The following is a 22059-nucleotide window of genomic DNA, read 5'->3' as shown; positions in this document are numbered from 1 at the left end:
ATCAACTAACAGTGGAATATTAGTGAAGTCTTGGGTAATAACGTAGAAGCGCAACGTTTAGCCCTTAAGTAGGATTGTGCGAAGGAAGCAGCTTAGGCTACGAGGTATGGATAAGTGCGCGCAACAAGGCTCTCGCAGGGTGGAACCGCGGACCACTTGGAACCCATCAGACATCCCTAGGGTGCAGAAAACTGGTTCTAACACCCTCCCATACTACTTCAGGTGAGACATTAGTCCGCGCTCTGTGGACTGTTGCCGAAGGGGCCAGTAGTATCGGGATTTGTTTGGCTAAATCACCTCCGAACCTGGGTCAGGCCCCAACAAGCCAAAAAATGGTTCCATTGTCGGGACCGAGATCTGCATAAGGGATGTCTGATGTCGTGCCACTGGAATCCAACAATGAAAGAAATTTACGGGTGGTTGTACAAGAAGATTCACGAGTTTGCGGCGCAAGAAAACAGAAATCCGCGAGTATTAAAGGAACAGTGGCTGGAACGCTACTTATATACGAAGATCCATGAAATTTTCTTTGCATCCTTCCCCTTTGAGTTGTATGACTGGATCGCGAAGCTAGCAGATAGTCAAGGAAGTTGTAGGCTTGACAAACTAGTTGTGTGGACTCTTGAATTGGTGTGCAGACTACAAGTGTTGGAAGAGAAGCTCGCATGCGCTGTGGACCACTGGCCTAATCGAATTATAGGAGGATTTTTCACCGAGTTCATGGTAGACATGACAGTCAACTACAGAAAGGCAGAATGATGTTTCGTCAAAGGACCACGACGTAAGAACATTAAGCCTTTAAACACTTGGATTAAAATGCTACTATGTGAAAAAAGGGTTATGCGAATAAATTAACGTTGGGGGCAACACGAAGTGGGAGGATCTATAGGAATGAAAGTAACGAAGAATTGCAAACCAGTGCCTTAATTTCACCTCTGCAGGAAAGTGAGGAGGAGCTCGTAAGGTTTTCGCCAAGGAGAATGATCAGTCAAATAAGATAGTGAATTTCGCGCATACCAAACCCCACCCAAATCGCCACCGGTTTCACCGTCTTCACCTCTAGCTTCGCCCACACCACCTCCGCCACCACCATAGTTTAATATGGCGAGCACGATAAAACTACTGGTATTTAGGGGAGTAGGGAATGAGGATCCAGACCAATTTTGGTTCGTGGTAAAAGCTGTATGCGAAGCACAAGGAGTCACGGATGATAATATCAAGAAGTCAACACTAGTTAGCGCGTTGCAGGATCGTGCATTGACATGGTACATTAAGCATTCGAATAACCATCCAAACGTAGGGATCGCAGATATCCAGAATGTGCTGAATAGGGAATTTAGTAGGCCAAAGTCAGAAACACAATTAATCATTGGGTTTAAGGAGATCATGATGCTCCCGAGTGAGACCCCCTGGGATCTGGACCAGAGACTAAAGGGTATGATTTGCGAAGCCAATGTGACGTTAATAGATGGACAGCACTGCACATGGTTTGTAGATTCACTAACACGACACTTAAGGATGGCACTATCACAGCAAAAACTTTCCACCCAAGTCGAAGCGTTGGAGATGGCAATGAGATTACATGAGACCCCTATACAAGACCCTAGTTTGGGAGTCCAAAAAATCCACGCGCAACTGAAAAATTTGTGTCTGGAGATGCAGAGCTTAAAACAAGATAGGACACTGCACCAAAGGTGCGCGAGGAGGTATGGTGCATAAAATGCAAAGGTCAAGGGCATGAAAAGGACCATTTTCCCGTTTTCATGAACTACTTGGCAAGAGGAGGGTTGATGCCATTAAGACCAGAGGCGCATACAGGACCAAGCACGACACCTGCCTTATGGTGTGCGATCTGTCATATAGGGGGAAAACACACTACAGATAATTGTCATCTATTGCATAAGTATACGCAGACGTCCCAACAATTATTTTGTAACTTCTGCAGGTCGGTAGGACATGATGAACGCACCTGCGGAAGCTACGAACTAATGATGGATCGGACTCTTGCCTACTGGGTGCAGACTGAAACACAAGCTCTCAATCCAAATGCAAGAATGACGCGCGCTGGATTCCAGGGGCGCGGTCAAGGTCGAGGTGGAATGGGACCGGGAAGGGGTCGCAGACAACTAATTTGTTACAATTGCGGAGGGCCAGGACACTATGCCTGCAATTATACAAACCTAACAAGGACATCATGTTTGGACTGTACTCAATTTGATCATGAGGCAGAAGACTATCCTACATTGATAGCAAGACTATGCGAAAAAGGCGTACTTCAGCCCCCTCCAACTCAGAATTTACAGATGATGAGGTCTAAGCCGCACGAAGAGGACCCGAATGTAAACATGATGCTTAGGAGCGGTACGACCATTAGTAAGGATAAAGGTAAGTAGTCAGAAGAAAGTGCGTGGGTTCACAAGGCTCCTACAAAGGAACCTGAATTTGATTTAGAACGTGCAAAGGAGACATTTATGGAAGCCAAGAACAGCTTCATAGAGGCCTCCACTTCCAGTAGTAAGGATCAACTAGAACCAGGAATGGATCCTTCACTGCTCACTACCTTTCTGGAGACATGCATGAAAATTCTACACAACAACAAGGCAGTAAAAGGGCTACAAGAACTTATCACTAGGTATGCGGGGTTAGGAGAACCGCGTGTGGTCTAGAAACTTGGAAAGCATGCCTTACGAATAGGAAGAGAAATGAGGTTGATTGCGCAAATCGGCGAGTACGAAATGGATCAAGTAATCCTAGATCTTGGATCAGACGTGAATGTATTGCCAAAACAAACGTGGGAACGCATGGGCTGACCTGCGCTACAATGGTCTCCTATCCAGTTACGAATGGAGAACCAACAGAAGATATTGCCCATGGGAAGGTTGCAAGGGGTGACAGTAGATATTGAAGGTGCAAGTGCGCAGGCGGATTTTGAAGTAATAGAGATTATCAATGAAACTAATCCCTATCCGACGCTACTAGGAATAGACTGGCCCACGGATATGAACAAAGTCATAAATCTAAAGAAGCACAAAATTATCTTTGAAAACAAGTCACTATGCGTAGTAGTACCATTAGATCTAGCCGAAGGAGTGCAATACACTGAACTAGTGCGTGACAAGGATAGTGATGAAAATCTCGATTGTATTTACAAGATAACCATGTGAGAAGAGGATTGGGTGAATCCAACAGCCGATGGTAAGATTTCGTGGGAGTGCGACAACTCCTGCACTTCGGATTCGGATGAAGAAGTAGAACGATGACAGAACTGGTTATGAGGTAACCACACTCAATTACAACCTAATGATAAGATCATTGTGTTGTGTAACAAAAAAAGCAAGGTATCTGCCTAGGTATGATAGGTTGACAGCGATGGATGACTTCTTGAATAAGTTTGAAAGTGCAGTACCAGAACAACAGTGGTTCGGTGCTCTGATGTGGGCATTGCACGTAACACCCGCATGATGGTGGGATACGCATCAAGGGAATTTTTGAGGACTGGTGTGGATGCAGAAGGATGATGTGCCTACGATTTGGAAAACCCCATCTTAGGAGCTCACCAAGGGTGGGACAATTTGCGCACCCACCTTTCCCGATGGGTACGAACATATGTTGTACGGCCTGCACCAGCGCACACCACTCCCAGAATAGAGAATCAGGACAAAACGTAGCAGTAGAGAAGGTGACACGCATTACCAATTATCCATGAGGAAGCATTCGATAGGGTGTGTGAAATACTGAATAGGGTTCACCAGGCGAGATGCACTGATTGGGACCTGTGCGTACCAGCAGTCTGATGGGCCTATGGTGCCATGTGCAAAACCCTGACCATGAAAATGATTCAAAAGGAGTGGAACGGAGTAAGGACCGTAATTTTTGAAGAAAATGAAAGAGGGAATCCACACATAATAGCACCCGCAGATGTGACAGTGCGTGAAGCTCAGGATGAAGAAATCACACAGCTACGCGAGGTCGAACACATAAGGCTCTAAGAAGCCATTCTGCAAGGGAACCTTAGACTTCGTGAACTCGAAAAAGACCGGGTACGACTGAGGAAGAAAAGCCTTTTGATGGACGCAAAGGTCAAGAGGCTGGAAAACAAGATCAAGCAAGTATGTCGTGTCGATAGACCAAGGGTGACAAGGCAAGGTGCAGATGATCATACCACTGAATTAAAAGACTATCGCTAAGAATTTATGACTCTGCTGCCATAGCTACGACTGCATCTCATCGAACATAGTACCCATGGGAGCGCACTACATATAATAGAACACGTGATGCCAGTTGTCGCAAGGACAATTGAGGATTCCCCACGGACTATACGGGAAGACAAGTTGAAGCCTTGTACAGATGGTGTGACCCTTTGACTAGCCGTAGGAAGCAAAGTCTTAGCGCTCCAGATAGTTGAAAAAGAACGCGGGACTATAAAGAAGTCTGTTTTGGAACTGCGCGATAAGGGACCTGCGCACAAAATTAACATATTACAAGGTTCACGCCTACACACAAGGGACAGCGCTGACACGCAGATAAGCTGGGAAATGACCACAGATGCAGTGCAACACGTTGAAAACAGAGAATTTAGAAGCAAGAATGCAGTAGGTTCAGCAGACAGCAGCTCAGTGTGCTGCTGACATATAGATTGTTCAGGACCAGCTGGAGGGACTCCGTGCCAAGATCGCCGCACCGATAGAGTGACTCGAGGGTGAGTCACAATGTTGCTGTTGGGGGCTTGTTGGGCATGGAATCCCCCCACAACATGTTTTGGGGATCAAAGCCCAAGTTTTGGGTCAAGCGTATGGTAAGACTGCGAATTGCAGGCGCGGAGCGCGAAGTATAGGTTGAGTTATAGGGTTGTCCGCCCTAAGTGTTGTAATGTAATGTAATGTCATGCTAGCCTACCCATGGTCCGCGGACCATGGAATTGTATAAATAGAGGGAGGCTTTAAGTGTAAGAGGAGGATAGAAAAGTACGAATTATTAAAGCATAAAGCAAGAGTCTAAGTGTTCTTAGGTCATGGTAGTAAGAAGAGGCTCTAGCGCTAAGTGTGCAGAGGCCTAGCAGTGTCCGTAGCTGAGTGTGTGGACCCCTGCAGCTGAGTACGCAGGGTGGAGTCGAGTATGTAACCAAGGAAGAATAATAATAAAGAGAAGATTATCTGAATTCCATGTATCTGTTCTTTTGTTATTACAAGTTTGATATCGTGTGCAATTATACTGTCTATTTATTGTGCGTTGTTGTATGAATGGTGAATATTGTTAAGTATAAATAAAAGTATACAGATAAGCTAATTTAATCAATTAATAGTGGAATATTAGTGAAGTCTTAGGTAATAACGTAGAAGCGCAGCATTCAGCCCTTAAGTGGGACTGTGCGAAGGAAGCAGCTTAGGCTACAAGGTACAGATAAGTACGCACAACAAAGGTCGCACAGGGTGGAACCGCGGACCACTTGGAACCCATCAGACATCCCCAAGGTGCAGAAACCTGGTTCTAGCACCCTCCCATACTACTTCGGGTGAGACCTCAATCTGCGCTCTGCAGACTATTGCCGAAAGGGCTAGTAGTACCGGGATTTGTTTGGCTAAATCACCTCTAAACCTGGGTCAGGCCCCAACAAGCCAACAATTCTATAAATTTTTGATTTAAGAAGTAGGAATACAATTAGAGAAGGTTCATATCATTTCTTTTCATATCATTTCTTTTCATTTCATGTGCTACACCTCAAAGTGTACGAAACCCCAGGTTCACAAATTAAGTGTGGACAGGATCTTGCTTAACTGGAATTCCTGCACCCAACATTTTGGCACAGAGGTGTTTCTAAAGATTGGTAAGAACTTTCTTGTTTTCTTTCCTTTGCAGTAGGGGTAAGTCTGCTTTTATTTTTTCTGTAGTGTTCTTCTATTTTTGAAGGATTTCGTAGTACTGATTTATTTATTCATTTGCAGCATTTGATTTAAGATTCTTTTTTGTAAATTTAAAAGTTTTGTCATTTTTTGGATTTTATTTTAAGATGAATGCCTAAAAGGGGTAGAGGACTGAAGCCCAATAAGGGCCGAGGGAACACTGATAAATCTAAAACTTTTTCTCATATTAGACCTTCTTTTGTAGGCAGAAATTCCAAACAGACACAAACTCATCACGCAGGAACTGTCAACTTGGATTCTGGAAACAACAATTCAAGTGTGACACAACCCAAGAAGGGATAGAAGGAAACTAGTGATGCTCCAGATACTAATTTGAGCCATAGTCAACATTCTCACTTTAACGGGAGTGGTTTGATCAAGGGAGAAAAATTGGTAGAGCATGAGGATCATGCTGAGGGGACTAGCAAGAATCAGGTAATTAATGAATAATCCACCTTTAGATTTCCAATAGTGGATCCCGAAACAATTAACCAAATGAATAACATTTCATTGTCAGCTCTCCCTCATTTCTATGGTAAGGTGCACGAAGATCTTGATTCTTTTCTTTTTGAGTTTGACATCCTATGTAGAAGCTATGATTACTCTTCAGATGCCCAGAAATTAAAGTTATTCCCTACCACCCTCAAGGACTCAGCCTTGCGCTGGTTCATGGGACTCGAAGGAAGAACTTTAACTTCTTGGGACCAAATGAAGAGGGTATTTTTGACTAAATACTAGGAATATTGCAAAACTAGAGAAATGTAGGACGAGATCTTTACCGTTTTGCAAGGTGATGATGACACCTTCGAGGATTAATTAGAGATATTTTTATGCATCCTCCGGTCAAAACATAAATTTGACTTAAGTACTATCGGGACCTTGTTCTTACGTGGGCTTACTAATGATTCTAGGCATAATTTGAATTTATTAGGACAAGGGGATATTTCTCAGAAAGCTTTAGATCAAATTTGTGAGTTGTGCAGGAAATTTTCAAGGATTCAATCTAGATCCAATAGAGGAAATCGAAATAAAAATATTAAACTTGGATCTACAGATGCTATGATTATTAGTTTGGAGAAAAATGAATACTGTTAGCAAGCAAATAGACTCTTTAAAAATTCAGTAGAAATTGGTAGATGAACAAGAGTCTTTGTCTATTTTTTGTCCTAAATGTAGGAAAAAGCATCTTTTAAGAGAATGTCCTGCTGATTTAAAATGTGTGATTTGTGCAGAGAACCATGCCACCAAGAAATTCCCCTCCATACCAGGATTAAAAGTTGTATTTACATGGGAGAATTCTAAACCTGAACCATTACATGCTATGGGAGCACAGAGAAATTGGCCTCAGGTAGGTGCAGGTATGGTTCCTGAACCTTCACCACATTTTTTTGGTCATAATGCACATCCATATTCCTATTATAATACTCAACACTCTCAAACTTGGCAGCATGGAATCATTATCAGTATGGGCAACCCCTTTAATCTTGGAAACAAGGATGGAGAGGGTCAAACCATTCACATCAGTCCTATCGTACACAGATGTCGTCATATCCTCTTACATATGCACCTCACCATATGTCACAACCATCCTTTCCTTCCCTACCTCAACAAAGTCAACCGATGCCACCATTACCATTACCAAAACCTTTTCGACCACCCCAACTACCTACTCAATCGGCACCAAATTCTAATAATAAGGCAGTGCAATCAATCTGTTCTGTTAAACCACCCCCTTCTCCTATTCATCAAACCTTGCCAGTTGGGATACATGAGCTTCAATTGAGATCGGGAATGGTAATTAAACCAAAAAAAACAAAAACAACCCATGGTGATCATTGAGGAGGAAAATGAGGAAGAAACTCCTGGTCATTTGAAGAACAATGACATCATTAAGCCCATTCCTGCACCATCAGAGTTACCATCTTTTTCAAATCGGCCTTCCTACCTAGAGAGGCTAGTTATGGAGAGGACTGACCTCGAGTCCAGTCTGGTTTCTGAGCTGAGGAAACTTTGCATAAGGGCACCTTTGCTTTAGGCTATTAGAGAGATCCCCATGTGCACAAAGATCATTAGGGAACTCTATCTCAAAAAGCCAGGGAGGAAGAGATCAAAACCTCAGACCATTCAATTTGTTGGGTGAGCAGCTGAATTAATGTCAGGATGTGCACAAATGGAAAAATATAACGATCCCGGAAACCCAGTTGTTTCTATTTAGATAGGTGGTATCCTTGTCCCCAATGTGTTAATAGACTTGGGTGCAGTCATCAATGTCATGACTAGGAAAACCATGGATCAACTTGGGTTGGTCCATATTCGTCTTACCCCTAATATGCTTGAACTTGTAAATATATCAAAAATCAAGCCAGAAGGTGTACTAGATGATGTGGTTGTCTCCATAGACTCTTGGGAATACCCCGCAAACATTATTTCCCTTCAACCAAAAAATCTTGTGGGTGGACATCCCTTGATTCTGGGATGACCATGGCTTGCCACAGCCAATGCTTACATTGGATGTCACTCTAGTGATATGTATATTTCACATGGAGACTCTAGGAAGAAAGTCACCTTATACCCACCTGCTAGATCTATTCAGGAGCTCAAGGACACTTTGTGGTTAGATTACGACAACAGTGATGAGGAGACTCAACCTGTTTCTTTGATCCACCATCATATAGAGTCTACCCAGGAGGGTGAATTACAAGATTTCTTGAATAATTTGGACACAATGCCTAATTTTGACATGTTTTGTCAAATATTTAGTCTAGATTTTCAAGAAAATTTTGATTCTCAACCCTCCTCATCACCAGTCTTAGTAGCATCTTCCTGCACTCTTGAGCCCGAGACTACTCTTGTTGAAATTAGTCCAGGCAAATCCTTACATATTAGTTCAGACCTGGACTCATCTCAACGAGAGTAGCTTGTTGATTTTTTGTGTGATCACCTTGATGCCTTTGCATGGAGTTATGAGGACATGAAAGGCATACCTCCTGAAACTTGTACTCACCGTATTTATATTCAGGAGCAAGTCCGGCCTGTTCTTCAACCCCAAAGGCACATGAACCCTACGCTAAGAGATGTTGTGAAAGAAGAATTACAAAAACTCTTAGATGCTAACTTTATATATCCTATATCCAATAGCCAATGGGTATCCACGTTGGTAATAGTCTCGAAAAAGGATGGGAGATTGCACATCTGCATTGATTATTGATAACTTAATAAATCCACTCTCAAGGATTACTTTCCCCTTCCTTTTATTGATTAGGTGTTAGATACCTTTGTTGGTAAAAAGTACTTTTAATTTTTAGATGGCTTCACGGGTACAACCAAACTCAGATCGCACCCATAGATCAATATAAGACCACATTTACATGTCCATGGGGTACATTTGCTTACCAAGTGCTTCCCTTTGCATTATGTAATGCCCCAGCCACCTTTCAAAGGGTTGTGTTGGCCATATTTTCTGATCTCGAGTGTGTTGAGATCTATATGGATGATTTTTTAGTGTTTGGTAACTCATTCCAGGAAGCCCTCAAAAACTTGGAAAAAGTGATTTTACGTTTCCAAGAGGCTCACCTTGCTTTGAGTGATAAAAAGTGTAGATTAATGTGCAAAGTAGTAGTCCTTGGAAATTTGGTTTCTGACAGAGGTATCCAAGTAGACCCAGCCAAAATAGATGTTATCTTGCATCTTCCTGCACCCAAAACACAAAGGGAAGTAAGAGGATTCTTGGGACATGTGGGCTATTATAGGAGATTCATTGAGAACTTTTCTAAGATAGCTATTGATCCAGGTCCAGGTGTGAAGAAGGACCTTTCCAAGACCTTTTACTTTCGTGATGTGTTAAAATTGATTTTAAAGGAACATTAACAGATACAGCTATGGACTGTAAAGCAGAGAAACATAAAAATCATCAACACATAAAAACAAAAGCCGTTGATAACGGAGTTCGTCCAGGAGGGACTACGTCTCTAGGCCCCAGTGTCAAGATGGTGTAGGCCACTGCATTAAGTGTTGTCAATAAAGATGATGTACACAAAGATGATGCCTTGATCATACAAGGAACAATTCCCTCACGCAAGAGTGGCTCTAAGAGATGTTCCACAGCTAGAACTCTCAATCAAAAGACTCCTATCAGTATGATACAAAAACATGCATGGTGAGCATCCCACCAACATGGCATAGAAGAGATGTCAAAACAAAACACATGCATGACAGCATGTAATAAACAAGGGTATCCCAACAACATACAATAAGGGATCTCAAAGCATAACATGAAGAGTTATGATAGCAAGTACATCATATAGAAGATTCCACATCAAATCAACAAGGAATCATGGCAACATGTAATAAAGAAGATCCTGCATCAATATCAATCAAGGATCCATGCAGCAAAATGTAAAAGAAGAAGTACATGGACAATGACCATATACCTCACACCATGGGCCATCTGAAGAAGTGGATGTCACACAGTTGAAGCTTCTTGAACCATTTCTCTCAAGGAATCGATCCTCATGAAGATGGCTGCTTGCACAAGAAAGTGGACAACTGACACATAGCTGTTCAATAAAAGGCTGAAGGTTGTTGAATATCGATTTCACAGCATCGATTGCAAGAATAATTCGATCAAAAGAAGCAGAATCAATCAAAGAAGAATTGATCATAGGGAATAATCGATCATAGGGAATAATCGATCATGAAGAGAAGAATCGATTATAAAAGAGGAGAACTGCTCTAGACTCTCGGCTCTATAGCTCGCTGGTTATCTGGCTCTTTAGCGCTCTGGCTTAAGTCATTGCAGCTTTGTGATCTGTCAGACTTACAAGCACTCTCTGACTTGCATGCTTCTCTGTAGCTCTATGGCTCTGTGGATTTGAAGAGTTGCTCTGGCTTCATGCTTCTTTGTGTACTCAGGCTCTCAGGCCTCTCTCCACGTAGCCTCTTGGGCTCTCTATTATACTACCCTCGCCCACTGATACACAGCCTTCCCACGCTCTCAGCTCTCTGCATCCATGCTCTCGGCACTCTAGCACAGGCTTTCAAGCTCTCAGGCACTCTCTGGAATGTAGGCTCTCTCTCCCTTCTCCAGCCTTGGCTCTCTATCACCCATCGTGTTTTATAACACATTTGGGATAAGGCTGCATAAAAATCGGGGTCGTTTTGTTTAGGAATAGAAGTCGTTCGACCCGAAGGTTTGACCTGCGCAACAAAACTACAATAATAGCCTTTTCTTTGTTTGAACAAACAATACACAGAAAGCATTAACAAACCTGAAAAAACTATAAAGCCAAACTTCAAACTTCATCCAATCAGGCTTATAAACCCGTCGGGTCTGCGCTATATCGTAATTGCATTGCATAACGGATTTGGCCAGAACCAAAAATACATAGGATTACACTAAAAAGTCTGAATTCCTAGATCTTAGATTTTATTAAATCGGGCTTATTATTCCATCAAGTCCATGTTATATCGCAAGTTGGAATAGTCGATAGCCGATGATGAACCACAGAGTTTGGTTTGAAACATCGATATAACAAAATCATGAATGCAATAAATCCGGAAGACAAAACCACACAAAATGAAGATGGCAGAAGCCTCAAATCTATAATAATCGGAGATTGTTGATCGGGGGTTCCAAAGGCCTACCTTAAGTCCACCCTTGGCATGATTCCTGATGCGATTTTCCTTATAAAGGCTTTAAGTCCATTTTTATGAAAAAACCTCCTTTTCTTCAAAGGAACCAAGGCAACTCTTTTCGCGATAACTTCGTCATCCGAACTCGGATTGATGAACTATTCATACCTCCACGATCAGGAAGACGAGATCTACATTCTAGTCCTAGGTTGACATCATTCTGATCACTTTGATTTTTGAGCGTTTCCATGCCATGGTGTCTGAAGATCCACCTGGATCAGTCCTCCCCACTGAGGAGCTTTTGGTCCTCCAAAAGCATAAAAAGTAATATGCATCTTTCTCTATACCCTGTCTACATCACAAATGTCCTAAAAATGTCTCGCTTCTATCTCCTTCACCTTTGTTCTTCGGAGCCTTAAGCAACGAACTGACACCTGCTACACCTACAACCTGTAGTGCATTGTTTTTCAAATTACATGCTTTGAATGACATGACCAACTAAAGACCCAAACGTCTCATACTTTCCATGAGTTTATAATGCATACTCGGTGGTCAAGTTCACAATAAGGTGGACGTATTACTCCAGATATGAAAACAAGGCCTATTAGCTCTGCTACAGTTTGCAATATTTAATGGATGAACTCAAGTCAGGCAATGTTGGTTTGGGTTTCAAAGGGTTTGCAGTAGTTTGTTTTATTTCTCCCTTTCATTTGCCTTATACTTTTTTAACCCCTTACTCCTCCCTTTCTTCCTTCCCCTTTATCCATGTTATTCCCCTTTTAAACCTCGCCTAAACCCTTATTTACCTAGCTCCCGGGCTTCTTTGTATTTAAAACTTAATAAACCCTGTTACCCTTTATTAAAAGCCCAAAACACTCATAAGCCTTTAAAAAACTCTGTATAAGCCTTTTTCATTTAATCCCGCACGCATATAATTAAAGGAAAATTATAAAACCCCGGGCCCACGGATTTACCTATCACATCAACCCCAAACATGTGTATTAAATCTGGGCCATCCTTTTACCATCGCCATGATCTGACGTTGTATGCTCTCCCCGCTCCGTGAACTTGCTCGTCTGATAACCAGCGGGGAAGCGGTTTCCCGCCTGCCACACATCATTTTATTACTGCATCGCTTGCCCATGTACGTAAACAACCCTCTCCGAAAAGCGGTCTGGGGAAACCACTTATCGCCTTCCAGTACGGCATCCCCGTGTGTTAACTGCCGACCATCTTTGTCACCCGTTGACTGTCCGATCATCAATCTTTTGATTGGATGGCCCTCGTCCCTCCATTCCTGTTTTCCCTCGATGGCTTCCATATGCCGATCTCCACCATCCGATTTACCAGATCCGATACCCTACAATCCATCTCACCTCTATGCCTTCCTACCGCCACCTGCCATCAGATCTAGGCCATCCATTTTGCCATCCAACAGACAGCGTTCTTCCTCGGATCTTCATCCATGTTTAATGTATTTTGCTATGTTTTGAGCCTGTTTTTCCCGCACGAAGAAGGAGGAAATGATCCAGCAATCTGCATATTTAATCATCAGCTACCATAGTTAAAGAGACAGCACAGCCAAGGACGAGAAAGTACCACCTCAAGCAGTTGGATTCATTCAACAATTATGGACATTTATCCATGAAACATTCCATCTGTTCAAGGAGTACAAAAAAGTACCAGAGAAGGTCAAATTGGTTAATTAAGACAGTCCAAATGTATCAGAGGCCTATAATAGTTTGTAAATGTGGTTGGTGGTCAGTTATGACCCCTCCATGCTTAGGGCAGCAGAGCAATTTTGTGAAAAACTCTATATATACTGAAAAACAAGATGTAATCAAGTTGATGAGTGTAACTACTTTGTAACTTGTAGCTTCTGGTTTGCATTTCCAGCTAATACAAGCTTCTTTTGCTGTTGATTGCTCACTCTCTGGAGACTGTAACTACTTTATAACTTGGAGCTTCTAGTCTGCATTTCCAGCTAATACAAGCTTCTTTTGTTGTTGATTGCTCACTCTCCACTGCTTCTTCTTTGTTCCAGGCTGTGCCTGTTCTGCATTATTTCATGTGCTGTTAATATTTAGCATTAGAGGGGTTGTCATCCCACCTTTGTGTTAGGATTTAGCATGTATCATTGAATTTGCTTGCAATTTTCTGTTGTTGTAATGCCAGAGAGCTATCATCCTGTCTGTGTATTAGAAAACAGATTTACAGACCTTTTAACTGGTTGCAGCTGGCCATCACAGGGTCCTGTGCATCTGTTGGTGCGATCAGTGTTCTCCATCATCATATTATCTCTAAAAATATGAGTAATTGGTGGTTAAAAGCCTTGTATCCTGGGGTGTTCACCCATGTCTGGGGTCAATCATAGTAGAAGTGGTTATGTGGCTTGAATATGCAGCATTTCTTTCATTCATCCACCTATTTTTCCAACATTTTGTTGAGTTTGTAATCTTCCCGAGCATCACTGATATACAACCTAGGTGAGTTTCTTGGGGTGTGCTAGCTCTGCTATAGTTTGTAATATTTAATTGATGAACTCAAGTCAGGCAATGCTAGTTTGGGTTGCAAAGGGTTTGCAACAGTTTGTTTTATTTCTCCCTTTCGTTTTCCTTATACCTTTTTAGCCCCTTACTCCTCCCTTTCTTCCTTCCCCTTTATCCCTATTATTCCCCTTTTAAACCTTGCCTAAACCCTTGTTTACCTAGCTCCCGGGCTTCTTTTTGTTTAAAACTTAATAAACCCTGTTACCCTTTATTAAAAGCCTGAAACCCTCATAAGCCTTTAAAAAACTATGTATAAGCCTTTTTCGTTTAATCCCGCGCATATAATTAAAGGAAAATTATAAAACCCCGGGCCCACGGCTTTACCTATCACATCAACCCCAAACATGTGTATTAAATCTGGGCCATCCTTTTACCATCACCATGATCTGACGTTGTACACTCTCCTCGTTCCATGAACTTGCTCGTCTGATAACCAGCGGGGAAGCGGTTTCCCTCCTACCACGCGTCATTTTATTACTGCATCGCTTGCCCATGTACGTAAACATCCCTCTCCGAAAATCAATGTGGGGAAACCGCTTACCGCCCTCCAGTACGGCATCCCCATGCATTAACTGTCGACCATCTTTGCTGCCCGTCGACCGTCTGATCATCAATATTGTGATCGGACGGCCCTCGTCCCTCCATTCCTGTTTGCCCTCGATGGCTTCCATATGCCGATCTCTGCCATCTGATTTACCAAATCCGATGGCCTACAATCCATCTTACCTCTGTGCCTTCCTACCGCCGCTCGCCATCAGATCTGGGCTGTCCATTTTTCCATCCAACAGAAAACGTTCTTCCTCGGCTCTTCGTCCATGTTTAATGTATTTTGCTGTGTTTTGAGCCTGTTTTGCCCGTGCAAAGAAGGAGGAAATGATCCAGCGATCTGCATATTTAATCATCAGCTACCATAGTTAAAGAGACAGCACAGCCAAGGACAAGAAAGTACCACCTCGAGCAGTTGGATTCATTCAACAATTATGAAAATTTATCCATGAAACATTCCACCTGTTCAAGGAGTACAACAAAGTACTAGATAAGGTCAAATTGGTTAATTAAGACAGTCAGAATGTATCAGAGGCCCATAATAGTTTGTAAATGTGGTTGGTGGTCAGTTATGACCCCTCCACGCTTAGGGCAGCAGAGCAATTTTGTGAAAAACTCCATATATACTAAAAAACAAGATGTAATCAAGTTGATGAGTGTTATTCTGTTGCAAGCTTCAACTTCTAGAGACTGTAAATAATTTGTAACCTGTAGCTTCTAGTCTACATTTCCAGCTAATACAAGCTCTTTTCTTGTTGATTTCTCACTCTCCACTGCTTCTTCTTTGTTCCAGGCTATACCTGTTCTACATTATTTAATGTGTTGTTAATATTTAGCATTAGAGGGGCTGTCATCCCACCTCTATGTTAGGATTTAGAATGTATCATTGAATTTGCTTGCAGGTTTCTGTTGTTTTAATGCCAGAGAGCTGTCATCCTGTCTATGTATTAGAAAATAGATTTACAGACCTTTTAACTGGTTGCAACTGGCCATCACAAGGTCCTGTGCATCTGCTGGTGTGATCAGTGTTCTCCATCATCATATTGTCTCTAAAACTGTGAGTAATTGGTGGTTAAAAGCCTTGTAGCCTGGGGGTGTTCACCCATGTCTGGGGTCAATCATAGTAGAAGTGGTTATGTGGCTTGAATATGCAGCATTTCTTTCATTCATCCACCTATTTTTACAACATTTTGTTGAGTTTGTAATGTTCCCAAGCATCACTGATATACAACCTAGGTGAGTTTCTTGGGTTGATAACATTAATTGGCGTCGTTGCCGGGGAGAGAAGAATTAAAGCTCAGCTTCCCTGGGAGAACAACATAGCTTCATGCTTTGATGACAAACAAGGTTTGAACATAGTTTCTGGTTGTAATCATCTGTCTGGCAACTCCATTGGAGGAATACCATCATTTGGCGACTCCACATTGAAGTTCTGGCTCAGTTTGTGAGACACGTTCGAAGAAATCCACAAAAACTACCAGTTGAGCCAGTGTCTGAACCTGAGAGGACTGTTAAATCGAAGAATGCTTCACAGAAAGGGGCATCAGGATCAGGTAAGCCTAATAAATCTCATTCTTCTCTGAAAGACAAAGTTATTGCTGAAGATTTACAGTTTGAAGATTTAGAGATCAGCACTATTAATAAGGAAAAACCTTCAGAGATTAGTTCAACCCCTTGTGCAGTTAGTTCCCCTTTGAATCTCAGTCCAAATAAAGCTTTCCATTCAGTCCAAAACATCCCTTTATCTCTACCATCAATCACATTACTTCCTATCATACAATGTGCCAGTATTCTTCCAAATATTCCAATCATGGCAGGATAGCAAGCACCTACGAGGATAGAAAGAATTGTAGCTACCAGATATGGACCTTTAGTCTTGCCTGTGCCTTTAAATCCTATGCTTGTGGGAGAATATCAAAAATATATGCCTAAATTCACTGGCACAGAGGGAGTGACAACAGAAGAACATATCGAAGCTTTTTACAGTTATGCTGATAATTTAGATATAAGTGAAAATGATGTGTGGATGAGAGTTTTTGTCCAGAGCCTTGATGGAGAGGCTAGAAAGTGGTTTAGAAAATTACCCCAGAGATCTATAACATATATTGAAGCATTAGATGATGCATTTTTGAAGCAATGGGGAGATAAAAAGGACTTGCTGTATTACCACATAGAGTTTGGTAATCTAAAGAGGGAAAATGGGGAGTCAATACTTGACTTTAATAAAAGATTCAATCGAATGTATAGTAAGATACCAGCTGAGGTAAAGCCTACTCCTACATTTGCCAAACTCACTTATACCAATGCTTTTGACTCTGATTTATGCCTGTTATTCAGAGAAAGGAGATGTGCTACGCTGGCAGACATGCAGGATGCAGCCTTAGAAGTAGAATCCAATATCATGGTTGCAGAGAAACTAAAGAGTCAAGCTGACAGGAGAAGACAGAGAAATTAGGCTTCTACTTCTTCTGCATCACCTTCAGAGCCTAAATTAGACAAGATGACTAAGATGATAAAGTCATTGGCTGCTGAAATTTCTAAGCTAAAGGTTGAGCAGAATTCAAGGAAAACAAGGCAGCAGAACACATTTTCTCCAAGAAACCAAAATCCTTTCAGAAGAACAAATGAGCAATTACAGATTATGCAGAGGGGTGAAGAATCAAAGGAAAAACAGAAGGTCAAAGCTCCCTTCCAAAATGTAGTCATGGAGGAGGAACAATTTGAAGAAGATGAGGATGAAATTCACTGCATGGAAGATAAAGGCAGCGCTGCATTTTTGACATTAGCTGAGCATGAACAGTCATTGCTGCAGGAACATAACAGTCAAGAGTGGGATAGAGGAGCTGTTCTACAATCTGGTGAATAGCAGAAGAGATATAATCTGAGATCTAATGCAAAGAATGTCAAAGAAAATTCTGCCCAAAGAGTTGTTGTCCAAATAGAACCAAAGAATATCAAGCAGAGAAGACCAGCAGCTGATCCTGTCATCCTCAAAGCTCCAGTTCAAGAGGTAAAAAGTTCTGATAAGTCATCCTCTTCTTTCAGATTTGAATCATAAGTTTAGAAATTGAAAATATCTGTGTCTTTGGCTGAGTTGGTGAAGAGTGAACTATTTAGGAAGCCTATACTTGAAGCCCTTGAGCTAGAAACCAAACAAACCTCCACTAACTCTGTCAATTTGCAAGATGATAAACCTGCCATTGTGCTCAACCCCATGATTGAACCTGTTGATAATAATTCTCCATCTTTTCATGTCTCATTAACCATACATGACAAAATCCTCCACAATTGCCTGCTAGACATAAGGGCCAGCCATAATCTAATGCCTAAAGCTGTCATGGAAGAGTTACGCCTTGATATCACTAGACCCTATCATGATTTATTCTCCTTTGATTCAAGGAAGGTGAAATGCCTAGGATTCATTAAGGACCTGGCCATTACCTTAACTCAGCTGCCCATGAAAAGTATGATGATGGATATTGTGGTAGCAGATGTCCCTCCTAAGTTTGGCATGTTGTTGTCCAGAGGGTGGATTAAGAGACTAGGTGGGACATTACAAAATGATCTATCTTATGCCAGTGTCCTAGTTTTTGGAGGAGAAAGCAAGAGTTTGTATAGAGAAGCACAGTTGGCATACATCATTAGTGATGAGAAGAATCCTACAAATCATCCTATATATGCAATGGACACTGATTTTGGAGCGTGTATTCTCCAAATAGAAGAATCTCAGAAGGCCGAAATGCAGCTCAGAAAACCAACAGTTCAGGCCGATAAAGAGCAAGGAAGTCAGATTTGGGGGTTTTTCTTTGATGGAGCATGTTCCAGGGAGACTGCAGGAGCAGGGGTGGTGCTAGTGTCTCTAGAGAAAGAAGGCATTCAGCTGTCTTTTAATTTGGTTTTTCAAGCCACAAACAACATAGAAGAATATGAAGCGCTATTGTTGGGCCTTAACGCAGCCAAAGAAAGAGGAATCAAGTGTATAAAGGTATTTGGAGATGCTGATCTAATTATCTAGCAAGTGAATAAAACATTTCAAGCAAAGCACCCAAGGCTGAAAGCATACAAAGATGAGGTATGGAGAATCAGATACTCTTTTGATTTTTTCTGTATTTCATACATTCCTAGAGCCCAAAATCAGCTTGCTGATTCCCTTGTTGTGTCTGCTAGTCTATTTATACCTCCCATGCCTCCCAAACTAGTTTATGAAGTGCAAATGAAGTACAAACCATCCTTGCCTGACAATGTCCACCATTGGAAAGTTTTTGAAGATGATAATGAGTTGAATAGGTTCTTGCAAGTCATTGATGAATTTTCTGAAATGCAAATTGACCAAGAAAATGATGCCTTGTTAGAAAAACCCCAGTCCCAGCTTAGAAATAAGATTGGTAAAGACAACATTGTCCAGCTTCCTAGTAACCATATTCCTAAGGGTCTAATTCCTCTTGAAAGACTGTTTGACCAAAATGATGTGCCTTACAAGGCTGCCCAAAAAGAGGATCAATCTGTAGTCTGTAAGCATAATATAGGAAGTCCAAGTCAGCCTAAATATGTAAATTTGTCCACTCATTTATCTGCTGATCAAAGTGTTGAATACTGCAATTTAATGAGGCAATTTGCTGATGTGTTTGCCTGGAAGTATAGTGACCTGAAAACTTATGATAAAAATATAATTCAACATAAAATCCCTCTGGAGAAAGACACTATTCCTTTCAAACAGGAGCTGAGACCAATAAATCCGATGCTTCTTCCACTAATTGAAAAAGAAATTAAAAAGTTGTTGGCTGCCAAGATCATTGTCCCTCTCAGATATTCAAAATGGGTAGCCAATCTAGTGATGATGAGGAAGAAGAGTGGAGAGATCAGACGGTGTGTTGATTTCAGAAATTTAAAAAAATGCTCCAAAAAAGATAACTATCCATGACCGAAAATGGAGCATTTGTTGCAAAAGGTCTCAGGAGCTAAAGTAATGTCATTTTTGGATGGATTTTCAGGCTTTAATCAGATTGTTGTTCACCCAGATGATCAAGAAAAGATTGCATTTACCACTCCTTGGGGCACTTTTATGTATGCCAAAATTCCATTTGAATTGATGAATGTTGGAGCCACCTTTCAGAGAGCTATGGATATAGCATTTGTGGGAGAGAAGGACAAATTTGTGCTTATCTACCTTGATGATATAACAGTTTACTCCAGCAGCCATCAAAATCATTCATAGCATTTAAAAAGAGTGTTTTTGAAGTGCAAAAGGTTTGGAATATCAGTCAATCCCAAAAAATCACAATTTGCTTTAAATGAAGGCAAGCTGTTAGGACATATTGTGTCTACTGCAGGTGTTCATATTGACCCAAAAAGAGTGAAGGCCATACAGACTTTGTCTTTCTCAAGATCAAAGAAGGATGTTCAGTCTTTTTTGGGAAAAAACAAATTTTGTCAGGAGGTTTATTCCAAATTTTGCAGAACTAGTGAAGCATGTTACCTCCATGTTGAAGAAAGGAGCAGAGGTAAGATGGAGTGAAGAAGCAAGAAAATCATTTGATTCCATTAAAAAAGCTATTATGGAGGCTCCCACATTGATAAGTCCAGACTACAACAAGGAGTTTCATGTATTTTCTTTTGCCTCTGAAGACACCATTACAGCTGTTTTATTGCAGGCAGATGAAGAAGGTTCAGAACATCGAGTGGCATTTTTCAGCAAGAATTTGAGGGATGCTAAGCTAAGGTATCATATTATAGAAAAGCAAGCATATGCTCTTATTAAATCATTAAAGGCTTTCAGAGTTTATATCTTGCATTCAAAAATAATTGCATATGTGCCCTCTGCTGCAATAAAAGATGTCTTGACACAACCTGATGTTGATGGAAGAAGGGCAAAATGGATTGCAAAATTGATTGAATTTAATATAGAAATAAAGCCCACAAAGCTGGTCAGAGGTCAGGGTCTTACCAAATTGTTAGCTGAGGAAAATTGCAGGTCTTTAGATATTGACTTCCTATGCACTATTGCAGAAAATGGTCAGGCAGAAGAGGAAGAAACAGCTGAAACAGAGAAAAAACAATCAGTGGCCGAGAATCTACCTTCATGTAACTGGTATGCTAAAATAATTAATTTCTTACTGAAGCTAGAAATCCCTTCAGAATTTACTCGAAGTCGGGACAGAACTTTAAAACTTAGAGCAGCAAAGTATTGCATTATGCAAAATCTGCTCTATTGGAGGGATCCATCTAGAATATTTTTAAGGTGCCTGGACAAAGAACAATCAAAAGAAATTATGCAACAGTTTCATAACAGCGTGTGTGGAGGGCACCATTATTGGAAAACTATAGCCCATAAAATTCTCAGAGCTGGATACTGTTTGCCCACTTTATTTTCTAATGTATTTGTTTTTGTTAAATCTTGTGACAGGTGCCAAAGATTTGAAGGAAAACAGCAATTGAAGTCCTTGCCCTTAAAACCAATAATTGAAAAAGGACCTTTTCAGCAGTGGGGCTTGGATTTTATCAGAGAAATTAATCCACATTCCAATGGCCAGCATAGATGGATTTTAGTAGCCACGGATTATTTCACCAAGTGGATTGAAGCAATCCCTACCAGGAAGGCTGATCATAATGTGGTCATCAAGTTTTTAATAGAAAATATCTTCAGCAAATTTGGTTGTCCACATAAATTGATTACAGACAATGTAGCAGCCTTCAGGGCAAAAGAATTAGTGGAAATGTGTGATTCAATGGGTATTAAACTTGTTTATTCCACCTCTTATTATCCTCAAGGAAATGGTCTATCAGAATCCTCTAATAAAAGCCTGATCAGGATAATTAAAAAGTTGTTAGAGGATAATAAAAAGAATTGGGATTCAAATTTCAAGTATGCATTGTGCGCTGACAGAGTGACTATTAAAAAATCCACAGGTAATTCTCCTTTCAAGCTGGTATATGGTACTGAGGCTGTATTTCCAATTCAGCTAACTCTCCCTGTGTCAAAATTCCTTCAAGAAGGGCGGGATGAGGAAGAAGATATGGCAAAGAGAATCATTGATTTAGCAGAGTTGCATCAGATTAGAGAACAGTTGGTTGAAAAGGCTGCAGCACATCAGAGAAGGATCAAGGAAGCCTTTGACAAGAAGGCAAAAACAAATAATTTTCAGATTGGTGACTTGGTTTTGAAGTGGGATGCATTGAAGGAAAAGAAAGGCAATCATGGGAAATTTGATGCTTTCTGGACAGGGCCTTTCATCATTTCACAGGTTCAAGGGAACAACACCTTCATACTGAAAAGTATGGGAGGAGAGACAGTTTTTGATGGCCCAGTTAATGGGCGATTTTTGAAAGTTTATGTTGTTTAAGGTCTTTTGGCCTTAAAGGCTATAAATATTTTGTTTTATTCAGGTTTTTGCAGGCAAGTAGACTCCATGCCCAATGGAACACTAGGAATTTTG

Source organism: Pinus tabuliformis, chromosome 9 (assembly GCF_031772625.1).
Source record: "Pinus tabuliformis cultivar Carrire ecotype Pingquan chromosome 9, CPIR1, whole genome shotgun sequence".
Classification (NCBI taxonomy): domain Eukaryota; kingdom Viridiplantae; phylum Streptophyta; class Pinopsida; order Pinales; family Pinaceae; genus Pinus; species Pinus tabuliformis.
This window is presented reverse-complemented; position numbering follows the sequence as displayed.